Source organism: Bombina bombina, chromosome 3 (assembly GCF_027579735.1).
Source record: "Bombina bombina isolate aBomBom1 chromosome 3, aBomBom1.pri, whole genome shotgun sequence".
In the NCBI taxonomy this organism is placed as follows: Eukaryota; Metazoa; Chordata; class Amphibia; order Anura; family Bombinatoridae; genus Bombina; species Bombina bombina.
In genome coordinates, this window is record NC_069501.1 from 1154366075 (window position 1) to 1154374393 (window position 8319).

An 8319-nucleotide genomic window follows, 5' to 3' on the forward strand; every position below is an offset into this window, starting at 1 on the left:
TATTGTTGCATATAGGTGCTCGCTAATTATGAGCTTACCTAGGATTACTTTTTAACAAAAGATTCCAAGAGAACTATAGAGATGTGCATTCGGACTATTAAGAAGTAAATGTATGCTGAATATGGTGGTCTCCAGCAGCATTCAACTATTTTTGGAGCCGGATTTCTTCTTGTTAAAGTGCAACACAATTAGATCTGGTTTTGCACAAAAGTAATTTAAAATGTCGTGCACTATCCAAACCATGTAAGTTTAATTGTGACTTTACTGTCCCTTTAACAGTTTTTATACAGGAGGCAATGAACAATGTAACATAATTCATTGTAGTATTAGCCAGCACAAATATTGCATACACTGTACTGAACAGAAGAGAATAGAAAGATAATGCTGCACCTCTGACAATCAAAAATAGATTTTCAAAAGATGTTTAGGTATAAAAAAGCATGTGACGTGTTGTAAACTAATATAGTTTCCTATGTAGCTTTAAAACAACTGTGTTCAAACACTGGCCTTTCTGATATTCCCTAAGTGACGTCACAACCCCTCTTACACCCCTCCCTCAAACTATTTAGTTGTAGCACTGTGATCAGAATTCCTCAGTACACAGAGAGCAATCGGCAGAGAGGACCATTAACTCAAAGTAACCGGACAAACGAAAGTTCCATTGCAGGTAACACACTCAACCTATTCCTAAATCTCAACATCAATGCAAATGTTGTATATTATACATATGCAGTTTATATATTGTTTTTACCATTGGCTGGGAGGTATTTTATTCTAATAATGTTGTGGCATGTTCTTTTATTATCTTATGGAAAGTATCCTAGGGCTACATATAGATTTCTAAAGATAATCTTGTTTTATCTTATACTGGTGTTTCAAGTGAATAATTAAAGAAAGTCTGTTACATTACAGATTGGATATTGATGTGTGGTCATATTTACTGATGTGTTTGTGAGGATAGTATTTATATTTCTTTATATCATTGGAACTATGACAGAAAAGATTTTAATGGATTTACTGCTATTTAATGTTAAAGGGACATACCAGCCAAAATTGGAATCCACATGGGTGCATTGCAGTTTTGAATAGAAGCATTTTTATAATATACATGTATTAAGAAAAATGCTTCTAATAAAAAGTATAGCTGTTTCAAAAGTGTATTTAAGTATGCACTGTGCACCAGCATTTTAAACATAGCACTCAGTTTTTTAATTGCTGACATGACACAAGCCCCACTGGTGCTCTGATCAGCTGCAGTATTTAAAATGCTGGTGCACTGAGAATATCTAGCTATGCTTCACATGCACATGCAGAGAAAAATATAAAAAACAGGGATAATGTTTACTAGAAGCATTTTTGCCAATTACCTCTATATTGCAAATATGTTTCTATTTAAAGATGTAATTCATCTATGTTCATTTAAATTTTGCCGGAATGTCTCTTTAAAGTTATAGTGGGGGCTGCTGGGAGTTTGATTGCATTTAGAAATAAAATAATCTCAGTTACAGAAGGAAACAAATATTGCTCAGATATTATTTATTTTTTTTATCACCCAATAAGTCCATTAAGAGTTTACTATGATGCAGCAATGTCATATAAAATGATCATATTTCAAAATGATGAAGTAATGTCACATAAAATGATGTAGTAATAATGTCACATAAAATGATGTAGTAATGTCACATAAAATGATGAAGTAATGTCACATAAAATGATGAAGTAATGTCACATAAAATGATGTAGTAATGTCACATAAAATGATGAAGTAATGTCACATAAAATGATGAAGTAATGTCACATAAAATGATGTAGTAATGTCACATAAAATGATGAAGTTATGTCACATAAAATGATGAAGTAATGTCACATAAAATGATGTAGTAATGTCACATAAAATGATGATGTAATGTCACATAAAATTATGTAGTAATGTCACATAAAATGATGTAGTAATGTCATATAAAATGATGAAGTAATGTCACATAAAATGATGTAGTAAAATAATAACATAAAAAATGAAGGAACTATCTCACATTCAAGGAAATAAACTCTAAGTTCTAATATAAAAAGCATGTAATACGCTAAGATAAAGAGGACAATGAAATAGACTTAAATCTCAGACATGTGAAATGATAGGCAATGAAAAATGATAGGCAATGAAAAATGACAGGCAATGAAAAATGACAGGCAAGGAAAAATGACAGGCAATGAAAAATGACAGGCAATAAAAAATCCCACATTAAACTGTTATACAAAATATATATATAACTAAAGCTCCTACACAAAAAGGATCATATACTATAAAGTCCAGCTTCAAGAGAAAATGTTATATTCTTTTGCAGAAAGGAGAAGATCTGATATGACATGAGACTCATAATTAGACAGAGTAGAAGGTTAACTAACTTCAAGTTCAAACACAAGAGAAGTCACACACTAAACACTCATACAAGATACTGATACATAAATCTTCTACCCAAGAGGAACACACAGTGCTCAGTTTCAAGACAAGATGGAATATCCTGTTGTGTAGAGATATACACCAAGTTATAATACAGGATGATAGATTCTAAGCTCAGAGGGGAACATGCAGTAGTTGCTCTTATACAGGGTGATAGACCCTAACAGGAATTCCATCAGGGGGTGAAAGGGGTGACTCCTGTCAGGGGCCCACTGGGCCAGGGGGCCCTATGAGGCAAGCACAACTATTATTACATTTAAAAAAATAAATTTTGGCAGCCACCAGAGGGCGCTACAGCAGAGAGCTGTTGAGCATGGGAATTGCCATTACAAGGAGTAAAGCATTAGCATTTGAGAGGAGTTCTGAGTGTGCACTAAACCACTATGCACAGTGTGAGACAGACTTGGCACTTCAGTTTGTACTGTGTGTGCCTGAGTCAGATGGCAAATCACTTTCATTTGCAGAGGAGGTAGGACTTACTTAGTAAATGATTTTTATTTCTGTGTGCAATTTCAGATTGTAACTTTAGTGTGGTAGTTGTATGGTGGGGCCAGGGGTCCATAAAAACACCTTTTTTTTAGCAATATGCAGCAATATATTTATGATTATTTGTCAATTTTGTAGAAATTCTATATTTAAAACCATGCAGAAATGTTCCCTCCTCAATACATAAATGGTAGGTGCCCTTTTGACAGATATGATTTTTTAAATTTATATATATTTTAGTTACATTCCAGTTTACTGCCCCTTTATGCAAAGACTTTCCAGATTCCAGGAGGCATTTTATCTAAGATTTTTACATCTGCATAAAATGTTATACTCTCAGGCTAAGATTGCTCAGCTTTTGAAATGAGACAGGTTAAGTTGACACTGTTCAGTTTACACTACAGCTGACTTAATTTTGAAATACATACAAACAAGCCTAAATCCTGCATTTAACTATATCTAATGGTATGAGAGTACCACAGTTTTTGGTTCCACCAATACCATATAGAGTACAGCATTTTCAAAATAGTAAAGCTGACAGATTGGAACATTTGAACACCAGATTTGAAGATGTGCTCTTGGTTGGGGAAAACGAGGGGGGGAAAACAAACAAACATATGTCAACTTTTCAAACATACTTTTCTTCATCTACCCATTCTGACAGATAATAAATGTACAATTTTTATTTCACAGAAGTATTTTTTTTGCACATATGATTCTTTAAAAAGTGATCTCTTAATTTCTGTTATTTTTTTTATCATGCATGTCACATACTGTTGATTTAGGGGATGGCAATGTGCAGAAATTTTACCTCCTGTGAGTGTTTCTGTGCATTTTTTGTGGGTGTCTCTGTGAGGGTGTGTGCATATTTCTTTGTGCATTTTCTGTGGGTGTCTCTGTGAGGGTGTGTGGGTGTTTGTATGTATGTCTTTGTGTATTTTCTGTGGATGTCTCTGTGAGGGTGGGTGTGTATGTCTTTGTGTGTTTTTTGTGGATGTCTCTGTGAGGGTGTGGGCATTTGTCTGTGGGTTTCTCTGTGAGGGTATGTGCATATATCTGTGTTTGATGTGGGTGTCTCTGTGATGGTGTGTGCATATATATGTCTATTTTCTGTGTGTGTGTGTGTGTGTCTGTGAGGGTGTGTGCATATGTCTGTGTGTTTTCTGTGGGTGTCTCTGTGAGGGTGTATGTGTGTATGTCTGTGCATTTTCTGGGGGTGTCTCTGTGAGGGTGTGTGTGTATGTCTTTGTCTTTGTGTGTTTTCTGTGGGTGTATCAGTGATGATGTATGTATGTCTTTGTGTGTTTTCTTTGGGTGTCTCTCTGTGTGTATATCTTTGTGTGTTTTCTGAGGCTGTCTCTGTGAGTGTTTCCTTGGGTGTATGTGGAAGTTTGTGTTTGAGTTTGTGTGTGTGTCCATTGTCTGTTCCATTTTAGGACATTTTGACCTTACTACTGATTATTCACATCTTTCTACAGACTTTGAAACTAATGAGACCTTTCTGGAAGTCACAAATCCACCACTTAACCTTTAAATTATTGTTTAGGCAGTTCAGGGCCCTTCTTTATCAGGCACTGCATGCTGTTGGCATCATATAGGTGGCATCTTCCTTGACAAAAAGATCATCTGAACTCCATATTTTGTCTTGTAAAACTCCTTTTTTTGACAAAAATGTAGTCTACCTCATTACTTGTCAGGTCAATGTTAACAAGTGCTGAGTGTCTGTGTGGGTGTCTGTGGCTGAGTGTGTTTCAGAGGTGTATTATGGCCTAGGCCAATAAGGCCGGTGCCTAGGACAGCAGATTTGGGAGGGGCAGCACATCTGCCCTATCATCTCTCTAAAAGCCGGCACACAGTACAATGAGTGATAAAGTGCAGGCTTTTACAGAGAAGACAAGGCACGTGCGCTGATTAAGGTCGCTCTTCGCAGATAGTGCTCCTTTAAACCGTTGCTTCATTTAGAGCCGCTGGTATTTTTGCAGTGGAAACGTTCTTCGTGAGAAACTTGCCCAGGGATATGCTTACAAGGTGAGGCTGGAGGAGAAGACCTTGTGCCGATATGCTTCCTCCCCTTGTCGGCTGTTGTGGGTCTTCAAGTGCAGTGCTTATTACAGGTCTTAGTAACTAACAGACTGGATGCGTCTGTACACTGCTTAGATCAGCTTGTGATGTCTAATCATAAACTCTCAGCGCTAATGTATGTTAGCTACTAATAGCTTCCTCTGCATTCATGAACCCATGGAGTAAATAGTAAACGGACACTTAAAAAGTTTCATTATTTGAATGATGGTAATTACTGTATGTTGTTGCATGAAAAAGGGCAGTGATTGTTTCAAAGTGTATTCTTCTTTTCCCTCCTTTCCTCTCTCCCTTCTTTCCTTTTCTCCCTCCCTTCCTCTCTCCCTTCTTTCCTTTTCTCCCTCCCTTCCTCCCTCAACTCACTCCCTCCCTCCTTTCCCTTCCTTCTTTCTCTCAACTTCCTCCCTTTTGTCACTCCTTTCCCTCCTCCCTTTTCTCCTCTCCCTCTCCACTTTTTACTTCTCTCTCTCTCTCTCTTTCTTTCTCTCTCTCTCTCTCTCTCTCTCTCTCTCTCTCTCTCTCTTTCTCCTTCTCTCTCTCTCCTTCTCTCTCCTTCCCTTCTTTCCTTTCCCTCCCTTTTCTCCCCTCCCATTCTTTTCTCTCCCTTCTCTAAGGGAGAAAATGGTATGAGATGCATGCAATTCAACCCAGCTGTATGCAAGTGTTTTGCTAGCCCATTTTTTTAATTGTTCTGAAAGAAACATTTTTTTTTTACACACTCACCCAAAAAAATAGTATGGGGGAAAAAGCTAAAACCTAAAACCTTTGGTGGTGGTGGTGGGGGGGGGGGGGGGGGGGGGTCCAGCAGAATTTTGAGTGCCTAGGGCAGCACAAAATCTAAATACGCCACTGGTGTGTTTGTATGTTTCTTTGCATGTCTGCTAGAGTGTCTATATGTGAATCCTTATGTGTGAGTGTGTGTTTCAGTATATGAGTGTGTCTGTGTGTTTCTGTGATTGTGTGTTACTAACTTTACAACATTTCCAAGTTTGACTTCACTTAAGAATAAAATCCAGCAGAATTTTGAGTGCCTAGGGCAGCACAAAACCTAAATACGCCACTGGTGTGTTTGTATGTTTCTTTGCATGTCTGCTAGAGTGTCTATATGTGAATCCTTATGTGTGAGTGTGTGTTTCAGTATATGAGTGTGTCTGTGTGTTTCTGTGATTGTGTGTTACTAACTTTACAACATTTCCAAGTTTGACTTCACTTAAGAATAAAATGCATAAACGTTTTATTCACTTGGTCAAAAATTGCAGGTCAAAGGGGGGAAGGGGCTCTGATCAATGGTTAAGTAAGAAAAATTTCTAGTAGCGGCCCTGGACCCTAACCTTATAGGGGAACATGCAATAAATGCTCTAATACAGGGTGATAGACTGTAACCTTAGAGGGGAACATGAAGAATATGCTCTAATACAGGGTAATAGACTCTAACCTTATAGGGCAACATGCAGTAAATGCTCTAATACAGGGTAATAGACACTAACCTTATAGGAGAATATGCAGTAAATGCTCTAATACAGGGTAATAGACTCGAACCTTATAGGAGAATATGCAGTAAATGCTCTAATACAGGGTAATAGACTCTAACCTTATAGGGGAACATGCAATAAATGCTCTAATACAGGGTGATAAACTCTAACCTTATAGGGCAACATGCAGTAAATGCTCTAATACAGGGTAATAGACTCTAAGCTCAGAGGGGAACATGCAGTAAATGCTCTAATACAGGATAAAAGACTCTAAGCTCAGAGGGGAACATGCAGTAAATGCTCTAATACAGAGTGACAGACTCTAACCTTATAGGGGAACATGCAGTAAATGCTGTAATACAGGGTGACAGACTCTAACCTTATAGGGGAACATGCAGTAAATGCTCTAATACAGGATGACAGACTCTAACCTTATAGGGGAAAATGCAGTAATTGCTGTAATACAGGGTGATAGACTCTAACCTTATAGTGGAACATGCAGTAAATACTGTAATACAGGGTGATAGACTCTAACCTTATAGGGGAACATGCAGTAAATGCTCTAATACAGGGTGACAGACTCTAACCTTATAGGAGAATATGCAGTAAATGCTCTAATACAGGGTGACAGACTCTAACCTTATAGGGGAACATGCAGTCAATGCTCTAATACAGGGTGACAGACTCTAACCTTATAGGGGAATATGCAGTAAATGCTCTAATACAGGGTGACAGACTCTAACCTTATAGGGGAACATGCAGTCAATGCTCTAATACAGGGTGACAGACTCTAACCTTATAGGGGAACATGCAGTCAATGCTCTAATACAGGGTGACAGACTCTAACCTTATAGGGGAACATGCAGTCAATGCTGTAATACAGTGTGATAGACTCTAACCTTATAGGGGAACATGCAGTAAATGCTTTAATACAGGGTGACAGACTCTAACCTTATAGGGGAATATGCAGTAAATGCTCTAATACAGGGTAATAGACTCTAACCTTATAGGGGAACATGCAGTAAATGCTCTAATATAGGGTGACAGACTCTAACCTTATAGGGGAACATGCAGTAAATGCTGTAATACAGGGTGACAGACTCTAACCTTATAGGGGAACATGCAGTAAATTCTTTAATACAGGGTGGTAGAATCTAAGCTCAGAGGGGAACATTCAGTAAATGCCAATAACATGAGGCATGCATGTGTACCACCAATCAGCTGCACCTGAGGCTACCTAGGTATAATTTTAAACAAAGGATACCAAGAGAACAAAACACATTAGATAATTAGATAACAGAAGTAAATTAGAGTGTTGTTTAAAATCAGATGCTCTATCCGAATCATGAAAAAATAACACTTTAAATTTGGATTTTATATTGAAAAACAATATCAGTGCTGTGGTGCCATTTTATAAAATACAGCGTGCACTGCATGTTTTTTTTTTAAACTGCAGTGGTTATAAATCAAAGCAGTATATTTATTTAAAAAGACAAACAAACAAAAACAAAATTTTGGGGAGTAATTTCAAATGATTTAAAGAGAATTTAAAGTCTATATCACATTTTCATTATTCAGACACATCATGTGATTTTAAGATACTTTAAATCACTACTATTATCAACTGTACTTTGTTCTGTTAGTATCCTTTGATGAAAAGCACATGTACCTATGCTCAGCATCAATGCACTACTGGAAGTTAGAGGGGTTATTGTCAGTTATACACATTTGCCTATTGTCATTGGCTCGCCAGATGTGTTCAGCTAGCTCCCAGTAGTGTGTTTATCCCTCTCCTGTGATATTAGAACATTTTACTTTTGCCCA

The 8319-nt window shown here is 37.3% G+C and overlaps 1 protein-coding gene across 1 annotated transcript in view; it reads left to right on the forward strand.

The window, feature by feature from the left end:
- The first annotated feature begins 510 nt into the window (after positions 1–510).
- The window catches only part of LOC128654570 (sarcolipin-like), a 37962-nt gene continuing 30153 nt past the window's right edge, over positions 511–8319 (forward strand). Inside the window, exon 1 of the mRNA XM_053708556.1 lies at positions 511–667. The gene's annotated coding sequence lies outside the window, so the exon portion shown is untranslated. The remainder of the gene's footprint in view (positions 668–8319) is intronic.